Source organism: Papaver somniferum, chromosome 4, assembly GCF_003573695.1.
Source record: "Papaver somniferum cultivar HN1 chromosome 4, ASM357369v1, whole genome shotgun sequence".
NCBI lineage: Eukaryota > Viridiplantae > Streptophyta > Magnoliopsida > Ranunculales > Papaveraceae > Papaver > Papaver somniferum.
Genome location: NC_039361.1, coordinates 51334039 through 51348368, shown reverse-complemented (window position 1 = coordinate 51348368; position 14330 = coordinate 51334039).

Below are 14330 nucleotides of genomic sequence, written 5' to 3'. Positions count from 1 at the left end.
CCTATAATATGGCTCATACATTTAGATTTTGATCCACATTCAAATATTAGTAGGATTCACCATTTTTTAGAAGTAGGATTTAGATTGTAGGAAGGTGAATAGAGATCAGGTGGGAAAGAGGGAGTTGAATAACACCCTTCTGAATGAAAGAATAATTTCAAAATGAATGCGGAAAATTTAGTGGAAAATTGATATTCTTGAGTTAGAGATATATTAATGATCTCGTGAAGAATGTAGTTGGTACATTCATGACTTAAATTAAGCCATAATTTCAAAGAATTCCGGCGAGATAATTTTAGAGATTTCGTGTAAAAAGATTATTCGTAATTAAAATGGTAGAAAGGCCAAAAATTAGCCGTATACGGTTTAACAACGATTTTGAATGTGATATACATAGACGGTCTTCATTGAATGCCGTAAAACAAAATCATGAAAAATTGACCGTATACCAACAACAACATTGGATATATACTACATTTTAGTGTTCTGCATGCATGGTTTCCATGTGCCTAATCGGAAAGTAGTAACCAAGACCAAAATGTTCTCAAACTGACCAGAAAAAATGTTATGCACTCTAGTTTCTAAACGTTCATCTCCTCAGAGCGACTGCAATGGTACGACTAAACTCAAAGATCAAAGACCAGAAAAAAAGACTAAATATGAATTTAATCTGTATTGTGACGTTATGGGGAGAAGACCAAATTTGGTCGCGCGTAAAACAATTTTACGCATGAAGACGGGCGGAAGTATTAGTTACGTTTCATTTCTGCGCGCAAATATAAATTACGTTTCAAACGGGCGTAAATATAAATCACGTCTGTTATCGAGCGTAAATATAAATTACGTTTCGTATGGGGCGGAATCTTAAATTCCGCCCGTTGATCAGACGGATTCCAAATGACCGCTCGAAGAAACGTAAAAATAAATTCCGCCCGAGTTAAACACGGTCACACAGCACGTGTGAGATCAGACGGGCGAACATCTGGTGTCCGCGTGATGAATTGTACGGACGGACATCTGCTGTCCGCGTGATGAATTTGTCAGGCGTAAAATATTTTTACGCCTGAGACGGGCGTATCCAAAATTTCCGCCCATTAGGTTTTCATTAGGGCGTACTCTTCCTGTCCGTCTGATGAAATCGGGCGTACTCTTAAGCAACCGCCCCTTCCACAAATACCGCCTCTCCTTCCCAACCACAACCCATCTCTTCTACACGAGCCTTCTTCTTCTCAGTTCATATTCTTCCACAGTTCATATTCTTCTTCTCTTCACCGCCCCTCTTCAGTTCATATTCTTCTTCTCCATTCCCATCTACCAACCGCACAAAAACCCTAAAAACTCCACAAAACCCCTAAAAACTCCATTATAAGGTATGTATTTTCTACTTTCTTTATTCAATTTGTGTAATAATAATATCATGTATTGTATTTTTTGTTCGAATTTATTTAGGGTTTTTACGTTGAAAATTGAATCAGACTTTATTACTAATTGGATATTCATATTGGGTTAATCAAATCTTATTAAAATTGGGTTAATCACATCTTAATCCAATAGTATGTTAATGTTATTACTTTTGTTACTGTTTCGGAATTTAATTTAATTTTTTGTTTTATTTAATAGTTATAAATATTAATAATTGGATAATTATTTTTTGTTAATTTAGTTACGTGATTTAATTTAATATATTTTTTTGTTAATTTAATTTCGTAATTTAATTTATTTTTTTGTTAATTATAAATAGTTATAAATATAGTTAATTGGATAATTATTTTTTGTTAATTTAGTTACGTGATTTCATTTAATTTATCTTTTTGTTAATTTAGTTTCGTAATTTAATTGAATTTTTTGTTAATTATAAATAGTTATAAATATAGTTAATTGGATAATTATTTTTTTGGTTAAATTTATGTTTATGGAATTTTATGATGTTGAAATTTTGTTCGGTTAAATTTATGTCTATTATGGTTCGTGGATTGGTCTTTTAATTATGTATTTAACATGTTTGTGCGTAGAATGAACAAGTTTATATCGAGGTTTAGTGGTCGCCAAAAGACCAACAAGAGACAAAAATCTACCGAAGCTGATTACAACTTAATCTCTACCGGTCAAATTGAGGAGGTCGATGTTCCCGGGTTAGGGAGGTTTCCTATAGTGGAAGATGATAAGCCGCACGCTACTGAAGACATTACATTTTCAGACGCACCAACATTTAAGTTTAAACATCGTGGATGTCTGGCATCGGTAATTCATTATTATAAATTTATTTCAATACATTGTCCTAGAGTTAAATATTTGATTGAAAAAGCGGGGTGGGAAAAATTGTTGAACATAGAGTGTAGCGCTACCCAACATGCCGTTGTTGATTATATTGTTGAGAGGTTTTGGGATACAACCAACACGTTCCATTTTTCCATTTGGTGAGATGGGGTTCACGCCATTAGATTGGGTCATGTTAACTGGACTGAGTATCGGTGATGGTTATGTAGTTCCGTATGATTCGAGCCTATACCAATTTGACTATGTCCGTGAGAAGATTTTTCCGGATATCACACAGGGAACAAGAGGCGCGTCGTGGGTATCAAACTCAATTACAATTACATATTTAAGCTCATACTTCAAAGAAGATAAGTTGGTGGCGGCTAATGAAGATTCTCTCCTCGCCCATAGAATAGCAATTGCCTTTTTTATGTATGTTTTGGGTCAATTTTTCTTTTCTAATGCAAAGAACTATATTGATGCTGGATGGTTAGCTGCTTTCGAAGAAATTGATAAAATACCCGACCTTGACTGGGGCGGTAGTGCCTTTTCGAGATTGTATGCAGGTCTCCGAAAAGCTTGTAGGAAACAACAGAAGGCACTAAGCGGGCCCTTCCAAATATTAGAGGTATATGTCGACCAGACATCTCAATGACCGGTAATGAACAGAAATGGCCTGTAATTTCTAGATGGAATGGAAGGAGGTGTCAGAATGATATTATTCGTTGTAGGATTTTACTGAATCAGCTGACGATTGACCAAGTGACATGGCACCCATGGGAATCATACACCGACGTCCTCAGTTCTGAGATGGGAAAGTCTGCTAGGAAGCTGTCGGACTCGAGATGGATATTTTCTTGGAATGGCGTTGTGAGTTAGACATGATTTTTTATATTATATCATTAATATTAATCGTCAATAACATAGTTTTTTATTTTTCGTTATTTATCTAATTAATAACGTACTCACTACAATTATATTCCCTTTTGGTTATACAGCATAATGTTTACATGGGAGAAAGATGTTGGAGGCAAAACCATCCCTGGTTTGCTGTTCCCATCAAACTACATGTAATTATTGGGCATTTGGGTGATGACCAAGCAAAACTCCTGCTAGCGGACGGTTTTGTTGATGCAACCGAGGTGGTGCAAGTTGTGCAGTATGAAGTATATTTAGAGTATTGGAAAAAGGTTACTAATTTCAGAAAATATGTGACACATCCTGATTGGGAGGTCCAAACATTTGGGTACGGCGGTGACTTCTATTCTACCGAACTTGGAAAACCAGATGAACATGTTCTTATTCCACCGCAACAACAATTATCGCCCGTAAGTGTTCGTTCAACTTTACATTGCTAATTCCAAAAAAAAAAAAAATCTCATCTATCTCATTTTTTTCATGACAGGGCGATAGTTATGCATTATTCCAAGAATATGCTGATTTTACTAAACAATTTCGAGATTTTACATTACGAGAAACGAAAGATAGGATGGAGTGTCTATTAGCGAAAGATGAACTTATAGGAAACCAGAATAATAAGATCACGGAATTGGAGTATCAACTGTCACTTTTCCGAACGCCACACACCATCCAACCTTCCATTGGATTCGGCGCCTTTTCCCAAACATTGCCACCACAAGTGTGGAGTTCTATGAGTCAAGGATCATCTTCAACGTCCTCGGTCAGGCCCATTCCGAGAATGGCTTTTATCCCACCGCGATCGGCGCCTCCGGATACGGGAAATGTTTAGCCTGTGATGACTATTTATATGGTTTAGCTTTGAATTTATTATGTTATTTATCTTTGTTATGTGTAGTCATACTAGACATTTATTATGTTATTTATCTTTGTTATGTGTAGTCAACGAGTAGTCATTTCAATACTCTATCAAATTTCTATCAAATTTCAGCGAGTGGTTATTTGAATCCTTTATCAAATTTCAGCGAGTAGTCATTTCAATACTTTATCAAATTTCAGCGAGTAGTCATTTCAATACTTTATCAAATTTCTATCAAATTTCAGCGAGTAGTTATTTGAATACTTTATCAAATTTCAGCGAGTAGTCATTTCAATACGACAAACAGCTCACTGACAAACAGTTTACAAAATTTGTCAAATACTTTATCTTATTTTATTTATTAATCCTGATGGAAAATGGAAGCATGTGATCTCCCTCACTCACTCTATAAATACCAACATACCTCTTTTTACAATCACACACTTATTCTGATTCGGATAGAATATGGAAGCATATGAGAATACCGCTCACTATTGTTCTTCTTCTTCTTCTTCTTCTAATAGTAGTTTTTATTCCTCGGATGATGATTCAATAGCAATTATGCAAAATAACATGGCCGTTAGTATGGGAGTCCTTGTTACCAATTCTAAATGGCCTCAAACTCGTATCAAAATACCAAGAGATCGTGAGACTGGTGCTGAACTTCTGTGGAACGACTATTTTTCTCCGTATCCAAACCATCCACCTAATGTTTTTCGCAGAAGATTCAGGATGCGTCGACAATTGTTTAACAGAATAGTGGAAGGTGTTACAGCCGAAGACATATATTTTGTGCAAAGGCCCGATGCGTGTGGAGTTTTAGGATTAAACCCTCATCAAAAAGTAACTGCAGCGGTGCGAATGTTAGCTTATGGATGTGCAGCAGATGCAATAGACGAGTACTTACGCATAGGCGAAACCACGGTGTTGGAAGCAACTCGGAGGTTCTGCAAGTCGATTGTCAATGTGTATGGGAAAGAATATTTGCGTGAACCTACGGCTGGTGATGTTGAGTTGTTGCTCAACCAAAACAAAGATAGAGGATTTCCAGGGATGATAGGTAGCCTAGATTGCATGCATTGGAAATGGGATAAATGTCCATCTGCCGAATCAGGGGCTTACACCGTGTATAAAGGGAGCGAAAGTATCGTGTTGGAGGCGGTGGTGTCGTATGATCTATGGTTTTGGCATGCATTTTTTGGTATGCCAGGCTCTAACAACGATATTAATGTGATGAACCGTTCATATGTTTTTCGAAGTCTGGTCACGAGAAAAGCACCACCGGTGAACTATGTGGTAAACGGTCATTCTTATGACATGCCGTATTATCTAGGTGATGGAATATATCCAGAAATTGCTACTATTATTATGGCGTTTAAACATCCGCTTGGTAGGAAAAAAGAGATATTTTCAGCGATGCAAGAGGGTGCAAGAAAAGACGTAGAGCGGGGATTTGGTGTACTTCAACAACAGTTTGGAATCATCAAACAACCTGCTAGAATGTGGAATCCAGATGTGCTTGCCTATATCATGAAAACGTGTATTATCTTACATAATATGATAGTCGAGGATGAGCGTCTACCCGGTGAATGGCCACATGTTTATGATCATCGTAGCAACCCGACACCGGTTAATATATTAAGAGGCAACAGTGAGGAGTTTTCCCAAATTAGAGCTGAGCAACGCCGACGTCATATGCGCAGCAAAGATAGGCATATTCGCTTGCGCGATGACTTAATCGAACATATATGGGCAGAATATGGGAATTAAAAGGTTGGAGACGAGGACAAAATATTGGAATTAAATGTTGTTTCCCATATGAAAAAATTATGTGATTTTATTTTAACGAATAATTTTATTGAAATGTATTAACTCTATTTCATATACTCATCACTTGGTAAATTAAAGTAAGATGTTACAAAATAAGTTAAAGTTGATTAAATTAAATGAAGATAAAATTAAATCCCAAATATTACATAATAATACGACTAATGACAAAATTAATACATATTAAAACGTAAATAAACTACTAAAACTAATATCACTTATTATTAGACTTAATACTTAAGGTTCGAACTATCCCGTTTTGACGATTATAATTGGCTCCTTTTGTCCCGTACTATTAAAGCCTTTCGAAGTTCGAAGTACTCCTTTTGTACATGATCCAATTTGGAAAGATCCATCATCATGATGCGAAATTCATCGTCTGCGGCCTCCTTGGCTATTTTAGCCGCATGCTCAGCTTGTTTTTGTGCAAACTCGGCCGTTTTTTGTTCCATCTTGAATCTTGATTGTTCCCGGTATTGAGAATTGAAATTTTCTTGTTGTGTAATAATTATTCCCATCAATTCCTCTTGGCGGTTGGATTTCTCTCGCCCGGTTTTCTTCAGTCGTTTAGCTGCTTTTTTTCCCATCTGACGAAGGTATGTATTCTCTATGTCTCCTTTATCTGTGTCGTTACCGGACTCGACTTGAGTGCCATCTTCCTCGGTATTCACGCTACTATCCAAATCGTGCGTCGTATCAAAAACAAAAGTCGATCGACGATTATATTTTATATTTTCTATGACAATTGGGTAGCACTCTTCGTGCCTAAATTTTCTTCCATGATTGCATTCCTTAAACCGTTTTTTTTACTTCTTCGAGTTGTTAATGTTTTTAAAAACAATTAGGTTCATGGGCATCTCAATATTAGAAAATAATTGTTTCAAAACAGAAAGAATACTCACGGTCATTTCCGGGCCCCATCCCGTATGATATTCACCTTCCACTTCCGCCTGTTTTGCCGAAAACAACGCAACTTCTTTACTTATTCCCTGAAATCGTTTTTGCCAGGAACTCCAAGACCGCTCTGGTTTATCCGGTAAATGAGCTTCAATATCATCCTTGATACGAGTCCACAACGCAATCTCTGATTGATCGGCTCCAACACCGGGATCTTGAGATATTGATAAATGAATTTTACACATCGTGACATCTTCGATTGTCGTAAAATTTGGACCTCTTGCTATTCGTGGTGGTGCCATTAAAAACGATTCGATGAAAATTTTCAAAATGATTTGAAATATGGAAAACTATTTTTTCTTCCTGATACTATTTTTTTCTTGCCGAATACAACGAATGATATGAAAATGTTAAAGGAATTCATCTGGTATATATAGGTATAAAATAAACCCGTTATTAACATTCAATTTCAAACGTTCGAAAAAGATAAATATCTTACCAACGGTCAAAAATCTGCTACGCAATCTCCAACGCCAACGTTCGAAAAATTTATCATTCTAACGTTCGAAAATTTTCATTTCATGTTTCATAATTTTTCTGATAACAGTTACTGGGCGTAAAAAAAAAGTCCGTTTGAGAGGGGCGGAATTTTGGTGTCCGCCCCAGAGAGGCGGAATTTTGGTGTCCGCCTGGCAACGCGCGGAATTCTGCTGTCCGTCTCATCAGGCGTAAATTTATGTTACGCCCGCAACAAACATAAATTTAAATTCCGCCCCACCAACATACGTAAATTTGGTTTACGCCCGTTAACAAACGCAATTTAAGTTTACGCCTGACAACAAACGGATTTTAAATTTACGCCCGACTATATTAGGATTTGGGATTTGGTCGCGACTAAATATGGTCTGGGTTTTGATCGTGGGCTGGGTTTTGATCTTTACTCCGTCCCGCTGCGTTAGAAAATCAACCCAAATTTTTAGTCTTCCTCGCCCACTGTGGATGCTCTCGGAGACTAACCCAGCCGATCGTACGTTTACTTTTACTCCACTCAATCTCAAAATATCTGGTATTCATTTTCTTTTAGTTTTTGGATACAAATATCTGCTGTTCTTGTAAAGTTGTACGAGTAGTAATCTTCTCTTTTAACTTTCGGTAGTTTTTTCCCCACTTGAGGTCGGTCACTGTTTCTACTTTCCGCTCTAGATGTGTCCTTGTTGCATTTCTTTTTGCTCAAGTGGCCGGCAACAAAACCATCGTATCTCAATTGCGCATGCTTTACTTCTTCTGGTAACATTTTCTACTTTTATTTGTCATCCCCAAGATTTTAGAACAGATTAATTATGGGTTCAAATAACAGTTTTATTAGGTATACAATCACATGTACAATCGCGTTAGATATGCGTTCTTTTTCGCACTTACGAAAGTTCTAATATGATGTTTCTATGTTCATTGGTGTTTGTTGAAAGTTGAACTGTACCACCAGCATGCACTGACGATATATTTTGTACTATGGTCTACAATTATTAGGAAAGAGTTGAGTAGCTTCCTACTAGCCTTATACCCAACGAGATTGACTAGTTCCATGACCGGAATGCATGACTTAACATTTTTGTAGCTAATTAGATTGTGTAATATTCTTCAGCATCTAGGTATCAATATCATTTTGAATATGTATACTGGCGGTTTCTCTGTTTTCTTTAAATTGGGATGAAATGATGCATGAGTGTGCTTGTCGGTTTGTGTTGTGTTCGGGCATTTCACATTTGATGTATTTTTATCAATCTTGTTAAAGGGGCCGTGGATTCCTTGGAGGGGGCGGCAGTGAATATGACAAAAAAGGTCGTTACATGGTAATTCGAAGTGGCTCTTATAAAAAAAACTGAAAATGACTAATTAACACTTACATAGTGTAGTGTTGATAATCAAATTTCACTTATATTAACTCTAAACCAAATCAAAATAAGATTTTTAGAGTTTAAAGAAAAAGTTTAGAGGAGAAGAAAAGAAAAACTTTTGTGATATTTGTGAAACCCTAAATTTTGATTCACTCAACCAAAATGAGTGATTCCAGTGACAAATTTGAGATGGGCGAATCTCTAAATTAGTTCTCATTAGCTTTTTGTCGCTCAAAATTATCTAAAGTACGTAAAAAAAATCGAAAATTTTAAAATTTCAGAAGAACTTACGGTTGGAATTTAGCTCGTTACCAACCGTAACTCTCAGTTGCGGTTCCAAAAGTATCGAATACCAACCCTAACTGGTTCAATTTGGGGAAAACCTAATCGTAATACCAGTTACGGTTGGTAGAATGACAACATATAGCAACCGTAACAAATTACGGTTGGTAACTAATGAATCGAGATCAACCGTAACTAACCTACGGTTGGTAAGGTTATTTGAGTTACAAGTCGTAAGTAATTTACGGTTGATAACAGTGATGCAATTACAAACCGTAAAAAGAAAATGAAACATCCAGGACAACTTACGGTTCGTAACTTAAGTAACGAGACCAACCGTAAGTAATTTACGGTTGCAAAAAAAATCGTAACTGAACATTTTATCTCAAAATCAAGAACTTACTGTTGGTATTTGAGTTAAATGAACCGTAACATCAACCAAATCTATGGTTACGGTTCCAATTGGAGTTATTACCAACCGTAACTCACATGCAACATAGAAATTTCAATTTCAGTTTTGATCCAAAACCCTAATTTTTGATACAAAACTAACTTAAATCAAACACAATAAACTAAACCCTAACTGGGTCTATTCGAAATATAGTTTTCAATCAACAATTATCAATTTTTCAAATTGCTGATTAATCGAGGATGATGAAATTTCAATTTTAAAGGAGGAGGAGAAGAGAAGAGAAGATGAAAAAATCAAAAAAAAAATTGATTTTTCTGATTCCATTAGGTTAAAAATTGGAGAGGGTAATCTAGTCAATTTACACCCCCTATAGAACACCCCCTAACCAGTAAGAGGGACATTGCTATCACACTTGCCGCTCCTCTACTGGAACATGCCGCCCCTATAACAGGGTTGATTTTTATAGAGAGGCCTAAACATGAGTTTAATGATGGCAAAATGACATCAACGTATAATTTTGGCGCTGGATTTATTATACATGTAATCTGGTTTTTATTAGTCAGACCGAAGGGAGATTTTTTTATATGGTAGGTGCGAGATTATTCTATAAATGTTGGAGGACCCGGAGAATTTGGGATTATTTCGTTGATGGATGCCATTTTCGATGGTTTAATTCTAATGTCACCACGAATATAGTTTTGGAAGTTTAATTGAGGTGACGACATATTTAGTCGAATATGGAATAATATTGTAGTTGTGATATAATAGGGATAGCGAAATAGAAGAGTCTTTGAAAATAAAAAATAATAATTTAGTAAGCCTAGTTAGAAATGTTAAACTATAAACGTTCTTTTGGTCCAAAGCAAACACAAGGATGTTACGTCTTTGCTAATATGGTAATAGTGTTATTTCTTTATTTCGGTCTTTGTGAGCTTGTTTTTTTGTCTTCAGTTGCCGAATTCCCTTTCACTTCCCTTTTCTTTTTTTTTTTTGTTCCCGTTTATATTCATTGGGTTGAGGTATCCCTTTTAAGTACATCTTGTTTCAATGAATTTTTTTTTTGACCGATAAAAAAAAGAAGATAATTTATCAGTAACGATTTGGTTCAATTTTTTTTTATTTTTCACAATTCAATTAAATTGGAAGCCTATTGAAAGTCAATTTTCATATATGATACAGTTTAATTTTATCAAATAAATTCAATTTTATCAATTTTCATAAAATTGACACTGTAATCAGATGGATACAGTCCCTTTTCATATATGATCCATAAAATCCATCAAAAATTATTGAGTTGATCTTCAATTGATCCAAATTAGAAAACTCAAAAAAAACTGAAATTGATCTATGTATGTTGCTAACCGATAAACTATAAAAACAGATAGCAATACTTATATGCGATGCAAAATTCATATTTTAAAAAAAATAACCACACAGTTGAATCTTGGACTCGGCTCCAATTTTCGGTCGGCCGACACTGTGGACACGGTCATCTAGTGTTCTTGATTTTCTCATATGTTCTGCACTTTTGCAGGAAGTTAAAAAGTGCGGTACTGATTTAAGAATCTATCATTTGCGATGCCCTCAAGTAAGGAATTTGCCTTGTTAACCAAAAACTCCTCTGCCCAAATGTCAATCACGGGATCCAAAAATTTCTTTATACCCGAAATTTCTCTAGATGACTTAAATCTTGTCATTGTAGTTCGAAATCTGTCTCATAACCATAGATTTAACATTTGATTCAAATTAAGTGAGCCTCATGCCCAAAATCTACATCGTAATTCAAAATTTACATCTTGGACCAATGTTTGCAGCACCAAACTTTCGTTTTCTTTTATGTATTTGCATGAAAATCATGGATTCAAAACAAAATAACCAAATTCAGGGTAACTGCAGTTTAATCTCGATATATGAACAAATAATTTTTACCATTCCGACTTAGACAAGAAGGCTAAATAAATAATAATTTTTCTAAATACATTAATGAATAAAATAAATTGAGTCCTTAGAAATCCTGTGAAAACATTTATGAATATTTACTAAATTTTATAAAGAAAAGTTATATAAACCGAAATAATTTATTCAATTAACAATATCAAAATTTTCATGGAAAAATCATGTCCTGGATGTAAAAATGTGAGGTGAACCTCTAACTATTCATTCGTAATTTAAATCAAACCATATTCCTAGAAGTTCTCGTATAGTTCTGAAAATTTCCCACCATAGGTACGGACGAAAGGAGATTGCTGCTAGAGAGCTAGAACGAATATGGAATTCTAATCCACCTGAATGTTTAGTGAGAGTCATTTATGATGACAGTATTGGGGGCAAGGTATTCAAAGCGCGAAGCGGAGCATGAAGCGGTAGGGTTGTTTATGATCGGTTTTGGTTCGGTTTCTAGCCAAACCAAAACCGAAACCAATACTATTGGTTTCTAAAAATCTAAACCAAACCAATCCATTAACCATTGGTTTGGTTTCCAAATGGTTCAAGTTGGTTTCGGTTTGTCCCAGTGGTTTTTGGTTAACCAATAATTATGTCAAACAAAAAAAAAACACAAATTTACAGATAAAAAATCGTAGTTGCCGATAGTATTAATTTACACAAATTTACAGAAAAAAATACAAAAAATATCAAGAATAGTTAAAGCTTACTCTAATTCTAGAGATCAAAAGAAGATATATAATATATCTTAATTTAGTTATTGACAAATAAAAAAGAAGGAAGACGGAAAGAAAAAAGTCGAGTAACAGCGGCTGTAGTTGGGGGTGGGGAAGGGAGGCGACTGAGAGAAGGAGAAAGAGAAAGAGGGAGAGTATCATAATGAAATATTAGATTTAGGGTTTCTAATTATCCTCTAAATCAATGGGTAGAATCTAATACTTGTAAATTAACGGTAGAAACTAAGTTTAAAAATTAATCGGTTTTCTAATGGTTTTTGGTTCGGTTTTGGAGGTCAAACCAAACCAAAACCAACACTATCGGTTTTCCACTTTCTACACCGTAACCAATCCATTAATAAATGGTTCGGTTTGGTTTCATCCTAATTGGTCTGGTTTGGTCCGTTTCCAGCGAAAAACCGAAACCATGTTCAGCTCTATGAAGCGGAGCGTGTAGCGTTTTTCTTTTAGGAAGCGAGGCGTCCATCGAAGCGTGAAGCGTCGCTTCATGGTTGATGTTTGAAACAGATGTTTTCTTATAAATAATTAGTCGTAACTAGTAATTATAAATTTATTAGGAAGTGTAGATGGTGGATTTTCAACAAAGGGAAAAAATCGTAAAATCATGAGGCATGTTTTTGACACGGCTTTCAGGCATGCAACGATTCATATTTTACGAAGCCATGATGAATATGTTTTCGAAAAGCCTCCACCAGCTGAGCGTTCGATCCTGGCATTTCATCGTGACCTCTATGCAGAATAAATTATTTGGGCGATTCTCCGTAGATTGAGAGCTTAACGCCTTCAGGACGTCGGTGATAGTCATTGTTCCCTGACTGCATGAGAGAGACCCACCTCCATATAGAAGAATAGTTGGGCGGCGGACGCCTTCAGGACATCGGTGACACTCATCGTTCCCTGATTATGTGGAGACACTGTGCATAGATTCAGGCGGTTCTCCGTAGATTGAGAACACTAACGCCTTCAGGTCGTATACAACATCGTGACTCCCTGACTATACACCATTCAGAATAGATGTGACGCTTTAACTGGCTAATATCTTTTCTGCAATAGATTAATCATGTCGTGACATTCACTACTGAATTCCCAGAATAATCTATTATTGCTCATATTCCATGATCAAATCCACGGCCTGATCCCATGGAATGGCAATAACAATTGCTCATATTCCATGGTCGAATACACGGCCTGATCCCATGGAATGGCAATAACAATTGCTCCTATTCCATGGTCGAATCCACGACTTGATCTCATAGAATGGCAATAAAAAAACTGTGCTATCTCATTACTCCAATTTCATGACCGAATCCACTGATCTCATGAAATGGTAATAGATAATCTTAATTACTCCGATTCTATGGTCAAATCCACGATCCCATAGGATGGTAATGCTTGTTTTATTATTCTGAATTCGTAGTCGAATCCACAGATGATCTTGCGAATTAATAATGAACAACTATTCATTTTTATTACTCAGTTTCATGGATTATTCTCCACTGAATTCATAGATTAGTAATAGATACTCAACAACCGGTCATCTGGACCATCACTGAGTAAGCCCCACAAAAATGGTGCGAGTGTACTCGACAATGATGCACGACTAAGCACCCGGATGCACGAACGAGTGTCCAAAAATATGAAATAATGAGGAATCCTTCGCAAAACATGAGAAAAAATAAATATTAATAAAATAATAAGAGACGCCCATGGCCGAGCCCACCAGCCGGCCGACCGGCCGTGCCCTAGCCATGGTCGGTCCGTGCCTCTCCCATTATTTTCCTTATTTTTTGTTATTTCGTGAACTCAGGAAAACTCCTTGGTTTTAGCAACTTTCATTGTTTTTGCAAAACTCGTGAATTCTCCATAACTTGGTGGATTCACGAAATAATATTATAAAATAAGGAGATGTGTGCGGGATCGGGCAACCTAATCGGCCGGCCATGCCTAAGCCGTGGCCGGTCCTACACCTCACAATCCTTAGCTTTTTATAATTATTATTCCCTAATCTCACGAAACTCCTCCGTTTCAACAAAAACTCGTGGATTCTCCATAACTTCAAGGATTCTCCATAACTTCAAGGATTCATGAAAAATAATAAAACAGGGAAAGGTGTGCGGGACCGGGAAACCTAGCCGGCCGGCCATGCCCTAGACATGGACGGTCCCACACCTTGCAATCCTTAATCTTTCATAATTATTATTTTCCTTAATTCATGAAACTCCTGGGGTTTGAGCAAAATTCATGATTTCTCCATATTTTCTCGAATATTGCTCAAATCACGAAAAACCAAAAGCCAACATAGT